This window comes from Asterias rubens, unplaced genomic scaffold, assembly GCF_902459465.1.
Source record: "Asterias rubens unplaced genomic scaffold, eAstRub1.3, whole genome shotgun sequence".
Classification (NCBI taxonomy): Eukaryota; Metazoa; Echinodermata; class Asteroidea; order Forcipulatida; family Asteriidae; genus Asterias; species Asterias rubens.
In genome coordinates this window covers 12,165-32,687 of record NW_022985746.1, presented here as the reverse complement: position 1 = coordinate 32,687, position 20,523 = coordinate 12,165, and the positions used below count along the sequence as shown (strand labels likewise).

At 40.1% G+C, this 20,523-nt stretch overlaps 1 long non-coding RNA gene across 1 annotated transcript; it reads right to left on the bottom strand.

Annotated features, from left to right (window-relative positions):
- Nucleotides 1–5,081: 5,081 nt before the first annotated feature.
- Nucleotides 5,082–20,286, bottom strand: LOC117306621. The gene is made up of 5 exons (XR_004520957.1): nt 20,066–20,286; nt 17,568–18,332; nt 8,188–8,525; nt 7,003–7,266; nt 5,082–5,734 (listed from the first exon to the last, which is right to left on the bottom strand). It is a non-coding gene; the product is annotated as an uncharacterized LOC117306621 (long non-coding RNA).
- Nucleotides 20,287–20,523: the final 237 nt, after the last annotated feature.

Here is a 20,523-nt window from a genome sequence, read left to right as displayed (position 1 = left end):
CAACAAACCTGTACAAGTTTGAGATTGATCGACCGTCTGGGTCACATGAAAAGAACGAACAACCAATTACAAAATTGTACATTGCATCGGTGTTTCAAGGGATATTTTCTACTATCATCATTTGACCGTGAAAGTTTTATATAAATCTGTGACCTGCATTACCTATTCTGTAATCAACAATTCCAGCCAAGGCTGATGATGTTGAAGGCTGTCTACCAAAATTTAATGGACAAAATACAAAAAATTCACAAAATACAACGGCGACGTGGTGTACAAAATCAGCTATAATTAGATTACAGAGACAGTAACTTACTACCCAGCAACCAACCATACAAATTTGTTCCTACAAAACCTTAAAGTCCCACTAACACATGCGCTTTAGATCAAGGATTTAGTCCTTAGAAAACAATACCAGAATGGTCATGACATACTGACATCAAAACATCCTTAATTTGTCACGAGAAAGCCGTTCAAATTGCATGGAAATCAAAGCTGCTTTCAAGATGATTGTGCCTCATCATAATTATACTATATAGGTCTGCAACATTTTGACAACTAAATTAATTTTGTCACTTGAGTGTGTTCTCAAAAAATACAACGATAAGAATTGCATCAAATAAGATGTCACTGGGTCAAATGAAGACAACAAACCGTTTGACAACAACAACCACGTGCCATGAAAACATCTCATGATGACTTATGAAACTTAGTCCCAAGAATACAATGATAAGATTTGGTTCAAATGAGGACAACAACAACCACGTGCCATGAAAACATCTCATGATGACTTATGAAACTTAGTCCCAAGAATACAATGATAAGATTTGTTTCAAAAGAAGACAACAAACCGTTTAACAACAACAACCACGTGCCATGAAAGCGTCTCATGATGACTTATGAAACTTAGTCCCAAGAATACAACGATAACAATTGCATCGATGAAGATGTCACCTGGTCAAATAAAGACAAGAAACAGTTTAACAACAACCACGTGCCATGAAAACATCTCATGATGACTTATGAAACTTAGTCCCAAGAATACAATGATAAGAATTGCATTAATGAAGAAGTCACTGATGGGTCAAAAGAAGACAACAATCTGTTTAACAACAACAAGCACGTGCCATGAAAACATCTCATGATGACTTATGAAACTCAGTCCCAAGAATACAATGATAAGAATTGCATTAATGAGGATGTCACTGATGGGTCATAAGAAGACAACAAACCGTTTAACAACAACAAGCACGTGCCATGAAAACACCTGCTGCATATGCTTTAATTCCAGCAAAACATCAACTATGGTAAAGTAGAATGACAACAACCTAATTTAGATTTGAGTGTTCAGCTTTAAACGCTGAACACTACAAAGCATTTGGTAACATCACAACATTGTGAAATATCTGTGCCGTTTCCAGGATGAAGAGTCAACATCTGTCAGACAAATGTGTGCCATCACATCAACTTTCGTCTGTGCTTAGAGAGACACATTATGACATCAGATAAATCTGTGCCGTCATACGGACTTTTTCCTGACTTTGGAGAATTGCAAATTCTACATCAATTAGAATAATCTATGTGTCATACAGACTTTCTCCTGAGCTTAGAGAGACACACACTCGACATCAATGAGAAAGATCTGTGCCGTCATACATACTTTCTTTAGAGTTTGGATAGGTGCAAACTCTACATCAATGAGAGAAATCTGTGCCGTCATACAGACTTTCTCCTGAGTTTGGATACAAGTAAACTCTACCTCAATGAGAAAAAACTGTGCCGTCGTTCAGACTTTCTCCTGAGTTTGGAGAGACACAAACTCTACATCAATTAGAAATATCTGTGCCGCCATACAGACTTTCTCCTGAGTTTGGAGAGACACAAACTCAACATCAATAATAAGAATCGGTGCCGTCATTCGGACCTTCTCCCGAGTGTGGAGAGACACAAACTCAACATTCGTAATAAAAATCTGTGTTGTCATACATAAACTTCCTCATTAACAAGAACAATTTGTTCCGTCACAGACTTTCTCCTGCATTGAGACAGATTCAAGCTCGACATCAAAAAGAAAAATCTGTGCCATCACACAGACTTTCTCCACCATTGAGATAAACAAAATTTACATGTATGAGAAAAGTTTGTGTCGTCGTGCAGTTTCTCTTCATCAATAAGGATAAGTTGTGCTGTCACAGACTTTTTCCCGCATTTACATGAAACAAAGTTTACAACTTGTGCTGACACACAGACTTCACATCAATGAGAAAAGTTTGTGTCGTCATTGATATAGACACAACTTTAGGTCTGCGTTAACAGAGACACAAAGTTTACATCAATTAGTACAGGTTGTGTTGTCGTACAGACTTTCTCCTGAGTTTGGAGAGACACAAACAGTACATAAATAAAAACAATCTGTGCCGTCACACAGAGATGGGCAGATAATGCCAGCAGCCCATCCCAGTCCATAGGCATTGCGTCAATCTACCAAGCCTCGGGGTCGAGACCCCGTACACAGTAGATTGACAGCTGATTGTTCATCTGAGAGACACACAAGTGCACATTTGGCCAGTCTATCAACTGAAAGAGCGACTAGGCCAACCAGGGGGCGGAGGGACCACTCTGTTGGGACAATGCAACCCCGAGAGAGGGCTTTGGCAATAAAATTCTTCCTTCATGGGATGTAGACCGCCGACAGAGCGGTCCCCCGCTGTATGCACCAGTGGAGTAAATGCACAACCAGTTAACACAGCCGAGCCGACCGGGTGCCCCCTGGCTGTTGACGAACGACCGAAGCATTTTTGGTACAGACCAGAATGACCACGACACCTGAGCAGCGGGTAAAACCGGAAGCAGGTAAAACCGTCACCAATCCTCCTATCAATCACAAGCGCCCAACAGCCTATGGCATGGACGGGTGCCAGACAGGTGGCCTTGTAAAAGACCGTCCAAAGACCGTCGTGGGGAAACCCTTGTGACCAGGTAGGGTCTAGTAGTCTAAGCCGTGTGGACGGGGAGACCCTCCCGCTGTAGCAACCCCGAGGCAAGGTTGAGGGCGGGCGCGGTGGTCTTTGGATTGGAGCCACCCTTAGCCCTTCCTCTCTTGGTAACTGCCCTGGCACCGGCTGATTTCTTCACCTTTCTGGTAGACCCACCGCACACTGAGCAAAGACAGGGAACGGAGAGTCTCCCCTCTTTGGTCTGTGGGTCCATCTGAGGCTGCTGGGGCCAGCTGAAGGGCTGCGAGCTCGGTGACCAGCACCGCCCTCCGAGAGCATGGACTGTCCCTGGGGAATGAATGTACCCCCCAGGACCAACAGTTGGAGCCCATCCCAACTTCCATGAATAAATTATACCTCAGACCTCAAACACATATAAAAAAATACTTAACAGGGCTACTACTCTGAGAAAAAAATCTGCAATGACAGACTGTATGACTTAGTCCAAAGAAAACATTCAAGAAGAGTGACAATGAAGTTGCATGAAAAAAGACAAAGACTGCATACAAATTGGTTCGCATAAGTAAACATCAGAGATTCATAGAAATGTAGAAGAATGATTAGTCCCAAGAAAACGGCCAAGCAGGATGGCATGAAAACATTCTAATTTTGGACAGAGAAAACAACTAAGTTGCATGAAACAAACAGCTACATTGAAGGAGAACGTTACTTCATGAACAAAGAGCTGAAGAAGATTGACAAGAAAATTCCTTCCGAACTTGAGTGAAGCGTGAAAACATCTCCAGAAAACTGCTCAAACTTAATTCCAAGAATACAACGACGCATTACATTATAGGAAGATGTGACCAAACCAAATATAGACATCAGTCCGTTAAATAACAACAACAACAACCATTAAAATGGCATTCAAACATCAGCACCATACAACTTAGTTCCTCCAAAACATCAACACGGTGAAGTAGACTGATATCAAAATAACTTACAGTCTAGTATTTTGCCTTAAAGGCACTGGACATAATTGGTAATTATTCAAAATAATTGTTAGCATAAAAACCTCAGTGAGCTGATGATAGTATAAAACCTTGTGAGAAACGGCTCCCTCGTATTAATGTCATTTTGGAGAAGGGTTTTTTCCCCACTCAAATAATAAAAGAGTTTTGCTGAAGCCTTTTATCATGCATCTGATGAAAGCACTAAAATGCAACAAGGGTATTTTTTTCTTTCATTATCCCCTTGCAAATTTGATGACCAATTGAGTGAGAAACATTGTGAGAAACAGCTCTCTCTGAAGTAACAAAGTTTTTCAGAAGGAGGGTTTTTTCCACTCAAATAAAAGACTTCAGCTGAAGCCTTTATTATGCATTTGAAATCATACAAAGTAATGAAACAAGTTTGTTTTCCTTCAATAATCTCTTGCAAATTCGATGACCAATTGAGCCCAAATTTTCACAGGCTTGTTATTTTATGCATACATGTTGGGACACACCAAGTGAAAAAACTGGTCTTTGACATACCAAATGATGAGTCCAGTGCCTTAAAAGCAGTTCTAAAGTTTAAACTGCAAAGGTAGGAATTTGATAAATAATTAACAAGCAAACATATTTTTGTTTCATTTGCAACCATCGCCAAATTTCTTCGCTGTGTAAGCCTAGAATGCATAGTAACCTGGAGTACGCACGCGCACAAGCGTGTATTACCATTTACCCATGAAATACGCTTGAAGTAAGCACGGAATTTTGTAAGCCGATTCTTTGCTTATGGTAAGCAGAGCCATGAAATTGTGCCCCTTTCATTTTGATTAAAACTATCCTAGACGTTTGCATACAAACCAATAACATGCTTGCTTTTAAAGTAAATGTTAAAAGACACTTGACACTATTGGTAATTACTCAAATTCATTGTTAGCATCAAAACTTACTTGGTATTGAGCAATGGAGAGCTGTTGATAGTATAACAATTTTGATAAATAGATCCCTCTGAGGTAATGTAGTTTTTGAGAAAGAGGTCATTCCTCACTCAAATAATAAAAGACTTCAGCTGAAGTCTTTTATTATTTTTTATTATTATTCAAGTTCGCCTGACATAAGGCATCTGAAAGCACACAAAGTAATGCAACAAGTGCATTGTTTTCTTTCATTATTTTCTTGCAAATTTGATGACCAATTGAGTAAAATGTTCACAGATTTGTCATTCGGGGTGTATCCCGAATGACAAATCTTGGTGTATACACCAAGTCGTCGGAATACTAGTCTTTGACAATTACCAAAGGTGTCTAGTGCCTTTTAACTGATCAAAATGCACTTGGCAGTAGCTTACATATCTTCAAGATGTCCACTCCAATTGATAGCATGCCTCTTCTGTCTTGATCAAACACATCCATAAGAACTTGTGTAGATCTTAAGTCAATTAGCAAGTAGCTAACAGTTCTTCGAGATGTCCATTCCAATTGATAGCATGCCTCTTCTGTCTTGATCAAACACATCCATGAGAACTTGTGTAGATCTCGAGTCAATTTGCAAGTAGCTTACAGTTCTTCAAGATGTCCATTCCAATTGAAAGCATGCCTCTTTTGTCTTGATCAAACACATCCATAAGAACTTGTGTAGATCTTAAGTCAATTAGCAGGTGGCTTACAGTTCTTCAAGATGTCCATTCCAAGTGATAGCATGCCTCTTTTGTCTTGATCAAACACATCCATAAAAACTTGTGTACATCTTAAGTCAATTAGCAGGTCAGAGTTTAGGTCAATCGGTCTTGATGAAACCAGAATCAAGTCCAATCTACAAATTAAAACAAACATTTAGACATTTAAATAATAATAATAATTGTTTTTTTTTTCTATCGCCTTGTTAACATCCGAAGGGCGTCTCAAAGTACCTTCACCATTCTTAGCCCTGGCCATCACCTCAGCTCCCTGGGGAATGTACACGACTCTCTCTACAGCAATTTTTGAAACAACAACAGTTTCTGATTGCTACTTTAGTCTCACAAAAAATTGGCAATGATGCCTGAACCCCTTAGCAACCCGCAAACATTTAAACCTAGCGTCATTCCCTGTTGGTAATATAGGCATTCGGTTTTGTTGTGAATATTTTCAATCTTTTTCGCACAGACAGAAACGCCACAGAATTTCATAAGATTTTCCGCCATTCCAGAGATAACTTTCAGTGTGATTATTTATTGTGTAACAAGTTCAGTTTATTTCATACATGATGCAATTACATTTTGTAGAGAGGATGAAAATTCTTTCTTAAGGATTTGTATAGTTTTCAATCAATACAGTGTCTTTGAAATTCTTGGTAAGCAAGACAGATTTAAATTTTTGATGGACCATCCAGATGAAGCTACAAATGTTTGCGTTGCTAAATATTATACAAATAATGAATGTCTATGAGTGCAATGGTGCGAATATGTCCACGAGTTGAAAGATGGAATGTTCCATTCAACGAGGCGATTCATTATTTGTTTTATATAACATCCAAGTAGATTGATTCGAGGATACAACTTTAAAAACAAACAAAGCGTAGGCCTACAATTTAATTGTGAAATTACACCCATTTCTTTGGGTCGGCCTGTTGGATTCAACAGTGACAATGTGCATTCTGTACAGCTATTTTGAGACACGCAGACGCTGAATGTATAATGCCTTGCAGTAACACTGCTGCGTTACCAAAGACACGCGCACGCAGTGATGTTTTTACTCAGCGTGCAATAGTACTTTTTGGCTGGAATGAAAAATGCATGGTTTTAAAATGGAATGAAAATGCATGGTGAATGGAACGAAAAAAAGCACGGTGAGTGATGTAGCGTGCAATAGTCCTTTTATTTACTATCACGTGACGGACAATCCTCCAATCAAATGGCAAGGATCTGCTAGGGTGTCATATAAAGCTTTTATGTACTGTTTTAAAATGAAATCATACTGTCAGAGGGAGCAGCTATAAGAAGACTCATTGTGCAAGTGGAGACAGTGGAGACAATAACTAAAGGTGTCTAGTGCCTTTAAACTACATAATAAATGATCAAAATGCACTTGGCAGTAGCTTACAGTTCTTCAAGATGTCCATTCCAATTGATAGCATGCCTCTTCTGTCTTGATCAAACACATCCCTGAGAACTTGTGTGGATCTTGAGTCAATTAGCAGGCAGCTTACAGTTCTTCAAGATGTCCATTCCAATTCATAGCATGCCTCCTCTGTCTTGATCAAACACATCCATGTGAATTTGTGCTGATCTTGAGTCAATTAGTAGGTCACAGTCTTGGGTTCTTCCTCACTGATGTTCTCTTGATGAAACCAAAATCACATCCAATCTACAAATGAAAATATACATTTAAATAATCATTTCATTTCATTTCATTTCAGAAACATTTATTTCCACAAGAAAAAGCACTTTAGACAAACAAAAGAATTGTTACAAGAAAATCACTTAGTGGAGGCATTACACTAGAAGCCGAAGTTTATAAACGGAATGCCTTAAAACCATGATTATTTTTCAATAACAATCATACTAATCTGTTTTTATATTGCACTTTTAATATCCAAAATGCTTCTCAAAGCGCTTCCAACATCATCACCCCTGGTCAATGGGCCATTTAAATCATTCCTTCAACCATCTCTACTCCCCGGGGGAATGTACTCTATACAGCAATTTTTGAAATAACCAAATGTTTCTGATCGCTACTTTAGTCTGACAACATATGCCTTTAACCCCTTAGCAACCAGCAAACAGTTAAACCTAGTGTAATTCCCTGTTGGTAACATGGGCATTTGGTTTAGCTGTGAATACTTGCAATCACTTTTGCAGCTTATTTTTCTTTGACAGACTGAAAACACAAGTTTTTCCGCCGTTCCAAGAACTCCTGAGATAACATTCAGTGTGATTATTTATTGTTTAACAAGTTCAGTTTATTTCATACAGGATGCAATTACATTTTGTAGAGAGGATGAAAATTCTTTCTTTTGTATAGTTTTCAATCAATACAGTGTCTTTGAAACTCTTGGTAGTCAAGACAGATTTAAATTTTTGATGGACCATCAAGATGAAGCTATGATTATTTGCATTGCCAAATATAGCTTTTTATTTACTGTTAAAAAATGAAATCATACTGTAAAAAGGGGCAGCTATAAGAAGACTCATTGTGCAAGTGGAGACAGTGGAGACAATTACTAAAGGTGTATAGTGCCTTTAAACTACATAATAAATTATCAAAATGCACTTGGCAGTAGCTTACAGTTCTTCAAGATGTCCATTCCAATTGATAGCATGCCTCTTCTGTCTTGATCAAACACATCCATAAGAACTTGTGTGGATCTCAAGTCAATTAGAAGGTAGCTTACAGTTCTTCAAGATGTCCATTTCAATAGATAGCATGCCTCTTCTGTCTTCATCTAACACATCCATAAGAACTTGTGTGGATCTCAAGTCAATTAGAAGGTAGCTTACAGTTCTTCAAGATGTCCATTTCAATAGATAGCATGCCTCTTCTGTCTTGATCAAACACATCCATAAGAACTTGTGTGGATCTTGAGTCACTGATGTTCTCTTGATGAAACCAGAATTACGTCCAATCTAAAAGTTAAAACAAACATTTATACATTGAAATAATAGTAACAATAATGAAAAATGCCAAATGTATATTTTTATTTACTGTTTTAAAATCAAACCATGCTGTGAGAGGGCGCAACTACAAGAACACGTCTTGTGCAAGTGGAGTCAACTGACAAAATGTGCTTTTCCTAAAGACCAACAAACCGAGAAATCAAAATAACGTTGGAAGTCATTGAACGGGGAACCACCAACAACTGGAACTTGCCTAAGAAATCACTACCGTAACCCAGATGCTCAGTTTTACTTAAAGGAATAAACATTGCAATCAACCAATTGGAATTACTGATAGTTGAGATTGTTACACATGGACAGAAACGGCAAGGAAAGGTCAACCTGAATGAAACGCTAAACAACTAGATCCAAGATGGTGAATCTGTTCAACCGACCTAACACGATAATCCTAACCAGGGCTCGAACTTGGGGCTCGAAATTGTTGCTCAATATGTGTACTAGACCAGAATGCGCCGTATTTTTATCACTTCCGAGGGTATTTTTATCACTTCCGAGGGTATATGCGACTCGTCGTGCACAGTTTCAACAGGCGTTCTGTCACTTTTGTTGCACCGTAGTTTTAAGTTGCTTTAGAGGTGGGTTGTATCGGCTCCTTCAAATGTCTTATTGTCCGTGATGGATTAGATGTCTGTGTTGTTAATGTGTTCCGGTCTTTCATATCTGTTTAGGATACGAGTGAATATACCCCCCGAAGTGATTGAGAGCGCCCTCACGCGGTCAAAAATATGAGCCATCATTCTTACAAGACCAGACTCCAAGTGAAACAAAACTTCCTGGCACTGTTAAAATGCATTTGATTTCTCATTTGTCTGTATGGGTATACACTGTCATAATACTTAAATATTCAATAGAATTCAAAGGTACTTTAAAGTGAAGGTACACGTTTGATAATTACTTAAAACAAATACCAACTTAAAAACTGACTTGGTAACAACCATTGGAGAGTTGTTGATGGTATAAAACATTGTGGGAAACGACTTCCTCTGAAGTAACGTAGTTGTTGAGAAAGAGGTAATTTCTCACTAAAATATAAAAGACTTCTAGCTAAAAGTGTTTTATTCTTATCTGAAAGCACACAACTTCGTCCAACAAGAGTGTTTTTTCTTTTATCATTTTCTCGCAACTTCGATGACCAATTGAGCCCAAATTTTCACAGGCTTATTATTTTATGGTTATGATGGGATACAACTTTGTTTTCAATTAAGATATTACACAATGAAGTATTAAATACTTCGTTTTAATAAAGATCTCACAGCCATTCTACAAAAATTTGAACAGCAAAAAGGAATACACAAGGTTGAATTAAAAAAAAAAGATCTGTGCCAACACAAAGACCTTCTCCTGTGTTTAGAGAGACGCATGAAGTCTACATCAGTCAGAAAAAATGGGGTGTCACACATACTTTCTTTTGAGTATACAGAGAAACAAAATTTACAGAGAAAAAGTTGTGCTGTCGTACAGACTTCATCAGGACTTTGGTGTGACCCAAACTGTACATCAATAAGAAATATCTGTGCCATCTTAAACTTTCTCTGTGTTGAGAGAGAAAAAAACTCAGCATTGTTAAGAAAAATTTGTGCCGTCACACAGACTTTCTCCAGCGTTTACAGTGACGCAAACTTAATCATTCACACTTCATCAATGCTTTGCTGTTACCCAAAAAGAAAAATCTTTGCCATCACAAACTTTCTCCTGCCTTTAGAGAGACGCAAACTTAACATCAATAAGAAAAATCTATGCCATTACACAGACCTTCTCCTTCGTTGAGAGAGAGACACAAAGTCTACATCAATAACAAACATCTGTGATCACACAGACTTTTTCCTGCAATTACAAAGACAAAACTTTACATCAGTGAGAACAATCTGTGCCATCACAGACTTTCTCCTGCAATGAGAGTTACGCAAACTCAACTTCTGTGCCGTCACTGGATTGCTAGCCCAGGCTACCCCAAGGGGAGGACGTAAGCAAGGGGGGTCACAGTTAAATCTCTATCCGGCCCCATCATTGCACTCAGGTGGCTCGGTTCTCCGCCTCTCGGGCGGGCTGGACAGGGATTAGAAGCTCCACCTCTGCTGCCCCACAGAGTGAAGGAATCCCAGTCAACTTCATTCACTGATTGCTGCTTGGGAATACCGATGATTGACTCTTTATCGGAGCTTTCCCGAGGGATTGCGGCTTCAGACAAGAAGACCAAACAGAAGCGTGATTCTTCAAAAGCACCGAAGATCAAGAAGAAGAAGGAAAAGGATACCATACAACCGGCGGCTTTTATGAAAGCATTTGATTTCATCAACACATCATTGGCAGCCATCACCCAACAGCGATGGGGGCGGGTGGCGCCCGTCTCACAGTGGGCTCCCCCACCATCCACCTTTCCGGACCAAGACTCAGGATTGATTGTTCAGGGGCCTATAAGAGCAGCTCCAGTTGATAACGGACTTCCACACTCATCCGAGGTAATCGATAGTGGGCCGGAGGTGCCTCGCACTCTGGGGCGTGACCGTCAACGGAGAGGTTCTCTTACGGCCATCTCACAGCACCCCTCAACTGCCATCGAGGCATCCAATGGGGAGGAACCCAAGGAGGAGTCCAAAGGGGAACGGAGCTCACGTGAGTCACGTGCACGCTTTGAAGAAGATGGGCCCGCAGAACCAAGCAGATTCTCATTATTCGAAACTCAGCTTCAGTTGGTACAACGGGACACAGTACGTGATATCTCAGATGAATCATCGGAGCATTGTGCCTTTAAACACAAACAGGAGAGGAGGAAACGCGTAGTACACCTTTCCAAAAGCTCACATTGCGTGGATCGCATCAAGAGCACAGCCTCTCTGAAGAAATGGATCTCGCATTCCAGAACTGACTTTTACATGCATTTACAAAGACAAAACTTTACATAAATGAGAACAATTTGTGCTGTCACAGGCTTTCTCCTGCAATCAGAGAGACACAAACTCAACATCTACAAGACAAATGTGTGCTGTTGAAGAGACATTCTCCTGCATTGAGAGACACAAACTCCAATTAAGTATGAAAAATCTGTGCCGTCCCACAGACTTTTCCTGTATTTACAGAGACCAAACTTTACATCAATGAGAAAAATCTGTGCCGTCACAGACTTAATCCTGCAATTAGAGAAATGCAAACTCAACATCTATGAAATCCAATCTGTGCTGTCACATAGATTTTCTCCTGCGATAACAGAGACACAAACTTTACATCAATAATAAAAATTGGTGCTGTCACAGATTCTCTCCTGCGTTTAGAGAGCTGCAAACTTTCCATCAATAAGAAAAATATGTGCCTTCACAAACTTTCTCTAGCCTTTAGAGAAACGCAAACTCAACAACAATGAGAAAAAACTGTGCAGTCACACAGACTTTCTCCTACATTTAACAAGACACAAAATTTACATAAATGAGAAATATTTGAGCTGTCACATAGACTTCATTATGACTCTGGTGTGACCCAAACCGCACATCAATAAGAAAAAACTGTGCTGTCTTAGAGACTTCCACGGAATCCCAGTCAACTTCATTCACTAATCGCTGCATTGGAATAGCGATGATTGACTCTTTATCAGAGCTTTTCCGGGGAGTGTGACTTCAGACAAGAAGACCAAACAAGCATTCAGTTTCCTCTTCCGATGATTCTTCAACGACACTGAAGATCAAGAAAAAGAAGAAGGAAAATGATACCCTATCCCCAGTGGCTTTTATGAAGATGTTTGATTCCATCAACACTTCATTAGCAGCCATCGCCCAACATCGATGGGGGATAGTGCCCATTCTCACAGCGGGCTCACCCACCATCTCGGACACAGACCTAGGATTGATTGTTCAGGGGCCTATCAGGGCAGCTCTGGTCAATAACGGGCTTCCAAACTCCTCTTAAGTAATCAAAAGTGGGCTGAGGTGCCTCGCACTCCGGGGCGTGACCGTCAACGGAGAGGTTCTCCTACGGCCATCTCATTGCACCCCTCAACTGCCCTCGAGGCATACGATGGGGAGGAACCCAAGGAGGAGTCCGAAGGGGAACGGAGCTCACGTGAGTCACGTGCACGCTTTGAAGAAGATGAGCCCACAGAACCGAGCAGTTTCTCATCATTCGAAACTCGGCTTTGGTTGGTACAACGGGACACGGTACGTGATATCCCAAATGAATCATCTGAGCGTTGTGCCTTTAAAACACAAACAGGAGAGGAGGATCGCATCAAGAGCACAGCCTCTTTGAGATGGATCTCGCTATCCAGAACTGACTTTTTCATGCATTTACAAAGACAAAACCTCACATAAATGAGAACAATTTGTGCCGTCACAGACTTTCTCCTGCAATTAGAGAGACAAACTTAACATCTATAAGAAAAATCTGTGCCGTTAAAGAGACTTTCTTCTGCATTGAGAGACACAAAGTCTAATTAAATATAACAAATCTGTGCCGTCACACAGACTTTTCCTGTATTTACAGAGACAAAACTTTACATGAGAAAAATCTGTGCCGTCACAGACTTAATCCTGCAATTAGAGAAATGCAAACTCAACATCTATAAGAAAAATCTGTGCCATGTCATAGATTTTCTCCTGCGATTACAGAGACACAAACTTTACACCAATGATAACAATATGTGCTGTCACAGATTCTCTCCTGCATTTACAGAGAAGCAAACTTTCCATCAATATAAAAAATTTGTGCCATCACAAACTTTCTCCAGTCTTTAGAGAAACGCAAACTCAACAACTATGAGAACAATCTGTGCAGTCACATAGACTTTCTCCTGCATTTAATAAATACAAAATTTACATAAATGAGAAAATATTTGAGCTGTTGTTTAGACTTCATCATGACTCTGGTGTGACCCAAACTGCACATCAATAAGAAAAAACTGTGTCGTCTCCGAGACTTTCACGGAATCCCAGTCAACTTCATTCACTGATCTCTGCATTGGAATACCGATGCTTGACTCTTTATCGGAGCTTTTCCGGGGAGTGTGACTTCAGACAAGAAGATCAAACAAGCATTCAGTTTCCTCTTCCGATGATTCTTCAACGACACTGAAGATCAAGAAAAAGAAGAAGGAAAATGATACCCTATCCCCAGCGGCTTTTATGAAGGTGTTTGATTCCATCAACACTTCATTAGCAGCCATCGCCCAACATCGATGGGGGATAGTGCCCATTCTCACAGCGGGCTCACCCACCATCTCGGACACAGACCTAGGATTGATTGTTCAGGGGCCTATCAGGGCAGCTCTGGTCAATAACGGGCTTCCAAACTCCTCTTAAGTAATCAAAAGTGGGCTGAGGTGCCTCGCACTCCGGGGCATGACCATCAACGGAGAGGTTCTCCTACGGCCATCTCATTGCACCCTTCATCTGCCCTTGAGGCATCCAATAGGGATGAAACCCAGGGAGGAGTCCGAAGGGGAACGGAGCTCACATGATTCATGTGCACGCTTTGAAGAAGACGAGCCCACAGAACCGAGCAGTTTCTCATCATTCGAAACTCGGCTTTGGTTGGTACAACGGGACACGGTACATGATATCCCAGATGAATCATCGGAGCGTCGTTCCTTTAAAACACAAACAGGAGAGAAGGAAACGCGTAGTACACCATTCCAAAACCTCACATTGCGTGGATCGCATCAAGAGCACAGCCTCTCTAAAGAAATAGATCTCGCAATCCAGAGCTGACTTTTTCATGCATTAACAAAGACAAAACTTTACATAATTGAGAATAATTTGTGCCGTCACAGAATTTCTCCTGCAATCAGAGAGACACAAACTCAACATCTATAAGAAAAATCTGTGCCGTTAAAAAGACTTTATCCTGCATTGAGAGACACAAATTCTAATTAAATCTGAAAAATCTGTGCCGTCACATTTTCTCCTGCGATTACAGAGACACAAATTGTCCATCAATGATAATAATTTGTGCTGTCATATAGAATTCATCATGACTTTGGTGTGACCCAAACTGTACATCAATAATAAAAATGTGTGCTGTCACAGATTCTCTCCTGCATTTAGAAAGACGCAAACTTTCCACCAATAAGAAAAATCTGTGCCATCACAAACTTTCTCTAGCCTTTAGAGTATAGCAAACTCAACAACTATGAGAAAAATCTGTGCAGTCACACAGACTTTCTCCTACATTTAACAAGACACAAAATTTACATAAATGAGAAATATTTGAGCTGTCACATAGACTTCATTATGACTCTGGTGTGACCCAAACTGCACATCAATAAGAAAAAACTGTGCTGTCTTAGAGACTTCCACGGAATCCCAGTCAACTTCATTCACTAATCGCTGCATTGGAATACCGATGATTGACTCTTTAAAGGAGCTTTTCCGGGGAGTGTGACTTCAGACAAGAAGACCAAACAAGCATTCAGTTTCCTCTTCTGATGATTCTTCAACGACACTGAAGACCAAGAAAAGGAAGAAGGAAAATGATACCATATCCCCAGTGGCTTTTATGAAGGTGTTTGATTTCATCAACACTTCATTAGCAGCCATCGCCCAACATCGATGGGGGATGGTGCCCGTCTCACAGCGGGCTCACCCACCATCTCGGACACAGACCTAGGATTGATTGTTCATGGGCCTATCAGGGCAGCTCTGGTCAATAACAGGCTTCCAAACTCCTCTTAAGTAATCAAAAGTGGGCTAAGGTGCCTCGCACTCCGGGGCGTGACCGTCAACGGAGAGGTTCTCCTACGGCCATCTCACTGCATCCTCAACTGACCTCGAGGCATCCGATGGGGAGGAACCCAAGGAGGAGTCCGAAGGGGAACGGAGCTCACATGATTCATGTGCACGCTTTGAAGAAGACGAACCCGCAGAACCGAGCAGTTTCTCATCATTCGAAACTCGGCTTTGGTTGGTACAACGGGACATGGTACGTGTCCTCAAGCTGCCAGCCGTCGTTCCTTTTTTTAAATACTCCAATAGGATGGGAGGAAACGTGTAGTACTTTTTCCTGCATTTACAGAGACGAACTTTACATCAATGAGAAAAATCTGTGCTGTCACTTTCTCCTGCAATTAGAGAGACGCAAACTAAACATCTCTAAAAGAAATCTGTGCCATTAAACAGACTTTCTCCTTCTTCTTCTTCTTCTTCTTCCTTTAAAGTGCTGCTGCAGAAAATTTGAAGATTACCGCACTGTGGCTGGGCGCACGCGTGAAACCATGGGACCGTAAGCCAATCAGGTGCAAAAATAAACATGGTGCAAGTAAAAATTGGCCAGCAAGATTACTAACTAGGTGAGATCCTCAGTGCATTCTTGAATGCAACTAGAGAGGGTGAGAGTGCAGGGTCCGTCTTCAAGCAGTTCCAGTCCCTAATTGTGCGAGGGAAGAATGATGATACATAGACCTGATTGCTGCAGTGCGGGATGTAGAAGCGAGATCCATGTCCTCTGGTCTGGAATTGTGGTTCAGTGAGGTGTGCTTGCCAGTTGATGTCAACAAGATCATATCGGATGCGGTACATCGTTTATAGAGACACAAACTTTACATCAATTAGAACAATTTGTGGTGTCATACAGACTTCATCATGAATTTGGTGTGACCCAAACTGTACATCAATATGAAAAATCTGTGCCATTACAAACTTTTTTCTGCGTTGAGAGAGACACAAACTTTACATCAAAGAGAAATCTGTGTCATCACAAACTATCCCTGCGTTTAGAGACGCAAACTTAGCATCAATGAGAAATGATGTGCCGTCAAAGACTTTCTTCTGCAATTAGAGAGACACAAACTCAACATCTATTGGAAAAATCTGTGCCGTCACAGTAGTCTTTCTCATGTGTTTACATAATCTGTATGTCAACAAGGAAAATCTACGGCGTCACAGGCTTTTTTCCTGCCCTTATAGAGACCCAAACTCAATACTAATAAAAAAAACATCTTTGCTGATATGCTGACTTTCACCGGCGTTTCCACAGACACAATCTTTACAACAATAAGACAAATTTGTGCCGTCACACACTTTCTCCTAACTTCTGAGTGATGCAAACTCTTTAACAATAAGATGCGGCACATACCTTTAAGAAGATGGAAACTGGTTCAACCAAACCTTAGTTTTACTGTCTGAGGTTTCAAACTTTTCCACAAACAAAACAAAAATATAAAGTTCAAAAATTTGTCACTGAAACTCTATATTATACAACATGGCTTCACAAAGCCGTGCATCAAAATATTGCTCGTGATTTTAGCCCAACTACCTGTACTAACACAACTTGCATGGCTCACTAGCTAACAGGGTGGTGACCCAAACTCTACATCAATAAGAAAACATCTGCGCTGTCACAGACTTTCTTCTGCGTTTACAAAGATGAAAACTTAACATCAACAAACAAAATCTGTGCCGTCATACACCAGACTTTGAGAGAGACACAAAATCAACATCGTAAAGAAAAATCTGTGCCGTCCCACAGACTTTCTCCACAGTTTAAAGAGATGCAAATTCAACATCTTTAAGAAAAAGCATTGCCATCATATAGACTTTTCTATCGCGTTTACAGAAACACAAACTCTACATCAATAAGAAAATCTGTGCAGCACACAGTCTTTCTCCTGCATTTGGAAAAAACACAAACTGTACATCTGTGCCGTCATACCGACTCTCCTGAATCTGAAGTGACGGAAACTCTACAACAACAAACACATTCATTAGGCTGTTTCTAAGCACACTGTTGTCTGTGTTTTTCAACAAAGCATACATGTGATAACAAAAACAATCAAGCATGAAATCAAACATACAATGAATAAACCACTATTCTCTTACAACTGTGATGACCAATTGAGTCAACATTTGCACAGAGTTGTTATTTTATGGATTTGTTGGGATACTTTTGAAGGGGCACCAAGGCCAAGACCAGGGGCAACAGAGGCCATGGCCTCCTTGTAATTCCAGCCCTGAATAAAAATTCAATCTTGTGTATTATTTTATAGGGAGATTAGAATGGATTTCAACTTACCCAAGGCTTTCATCGTGTAGTGTGTTGATCAAATCCTGTTATGGTCCATTTCTGAGTTGGTCCAATCCTGTGTTGGTCCAATCCTGTGCTGGTCCGATCCTGTGTTGGTCCAATCCTGTGATGGTCCAATCCTGTGTAGGTCCAATCCTGTGTCGGTCCAATCCTGTGTTGTCCGATCCTGTGTTGGTCCAATCCTGTGTTGGTCCAATCCTGTGTTGTCCGATCCTGTGTTGTCTAATCCTGTGATGGTCGAATCCTGTGATGGTCCAATCCTGTGATGGTCGAATCCTGAGTTGGTCCAATCCTGTGTTGTCCGATCCTGTGTTGGTCCAATCCTGTGATGGTCCAATCCTGTGTTGGTCCAATCCTGTGCTGGTCCAATCATGTGTTGGTCCAATCCTGTGTTGTCCGATCCTGTGTTGTCTAATCCTGTGATGGTCGAATCCTGTTATGGTCAAATCCTGTGATGGTCTAATCCTGTGATGGTCGAATCCTGAGTTGGTCCAATCCTGTGATGGTCCAATCCTGTGTTGGTCCAATCCTGTGTTCGTCAAATCCTGTACTGGTCCAATCCTATGTTGTCAATCTTGTGTTGGTCAAATCCTGTGATGGTTGAATCCTGAGTTGGTCCAATCCTGTGATGGTCCAATCCTGTGTTGGTCCAATCCTGTGATTGTCAAATCCTGTGACTGCCAGCTCAGTAATGACGTTGCAAGGTAACATGCTTGCAAGAAGATGTCACAAACCATTGCAGTTAATTTCATGCTAAACAGGGCACAAACAAATATGTTTGTTAAAAAGGGTGACAAAATGAACACAAATTGTACAGAGCATGACAAAGATGTTTGTTTTTTGAAATAAAATTGTAGTAAATTCAATAAAAGTTTGATATCACCAGCCTCCCCTTCCCAACAATACACAACTTGCTTGCCTCTTTCCCCACCAAAATCAAATCACATTATGCATAAATAAATGAATAGTTTGGACCTTTAAAACAATGCCCCTCAACCGAAAACAAAGCTAAGGACAAAGCTTGGTGATTTACGAGTATGATGCCAACGGACAAAATGGACAAATACTGCTTCTAAATATCCTTTTGGAAAATGTTGACAAAGCAGACTACAAAAAACAAATCTAAAGTTATTTCAAAAGAAACGATTTGCATCAGGTCTACTACAAAATGTGAAAAAATTTCAAGAGGTCCATCGAAAGATGGGTAAAACTTTGCAAAGCAGACTAAAAACATTGGCTGGAGGGGAACTTTCATCGAAATAAATCCCAAGTTAATTCCAAAGAAGCGCAGGTAATTTGCATCCGATCAACTGCAACATGTGAAATAGTTTCAGAGGTCCATCGAAAGACAGATAAAACTTTGCAAAGCAGACTACAAACATTGGCAGGAGGGGAACTTTCATAAAATAAAATAAAATTGAGTTATTTCAAAAGAAATGATTACTATTTTCTTCAGGTCAACCACAACATATGAAACAGTTTTAGAGGTCAATCAAAAAGCAGATCAAACTTTGCAAAGCAGACTACAAACATGGGCGAGAGAGGCACTTTCATTAAAACAAATCTCAAGTTATTTCAAACCGATCGATGGCCATTTGCATCAGGTCTACTACAGCATATGAAATAGTTTCAGAGGTCCATCGAAAGACAGATCAAACTTTGCAAAGTAGTAGACAAACTTTAGCTAGAGAGGAACTTTCATACAAAAAAATCACGGATTATTTCAAAAGAAACGATGGCAATTTCCATCAGGTCAACTACAACATGTGGAATAGTTTTAGGTCCAACAAAGGACAGATAAAACTTTGCAAAGCATACTACAAACATTGGCTGGAGAGGAACTTTCACAAAAAAAAAACAAATCCTGAGTTATTTCAAAAGAAACAATGGCCATTTGCATCAGGTCAACTACAACATGTGGAATAGTTTTAGAGGTCCATCTAAAGACAGATCAAACTTTGCAAAGCAGACTTTAACATTAGCTGGAGAGGAGCTTTCATTAAAACAAATCTATTTTTAGAAAACGATGGCCATTAGCATCAGGTCAACTACAACAGATGAACTAGTTTCAGAGGTCCATCGAAAGACAGATCAAACTTTGCAAAGCAAACTATAAACATTGGCTGGAGAGGAACTTCCATCAAAACAAATCCCCAGCTATTTAAAAAGAAAACGATGGTCATTTGCATCAGGTCAACTACAACATGTGAAGTAGTTTCAGAGGTCCATCAAAAGACAGATCAAACTTGAAAGCAGACTACAAACATTGGCTGCAGAGGTAGTACTGTTGAGATGGCACCAAGTTACATTTTATAATGAAAGCATTTGATGACAAATTTTCACAGATTTGTTATTTCATGCATTTTATGTTGGGATACACTAAGTGAGAATACTTGTTTTTTTGACAAAAAGGTGTGCAATGCCTTTACAAAAAAAAACATAATTGTCTTTATTTTGTATGGAGAATTGAATAAATTTCAACTTACCCAGGCTGTTATCTTGTTAGTTTGTTGGTCAAATCCTATATTGGTCAAACCATATGTGGTCAAATCCTGCCTTGGTCCAATCCTGTGTATTGGTAAAATCTTGCGTTGGTCAAATCCAGTGTTGGTCAAATCCTGTGTTGGTCAAATCCTGTGTCACAGCCAGCTTAGAAGTAAGGGTGCGGTAACTTGCAAGATGATGTCACGATCCATTGCCGTTGACTGTATACTAAACAGGGTACAAACAAAAATTCAGTTTGTTAAAGGTGACAACAAATTAAATGTTTGGATAAGAGCATGAGAATGGACAATTTGGCCCATTTGCATCAGGTCAACTACTACATGAAATAGTTTCAGAGGTCCATCGAAATACAGATAAAACTTTGCAAAGCAGACTACAAATATTGGCTGGAGAAGATCTTTCATAAAAACAAATCCCAAATTATTTCAAAAGAAACGAT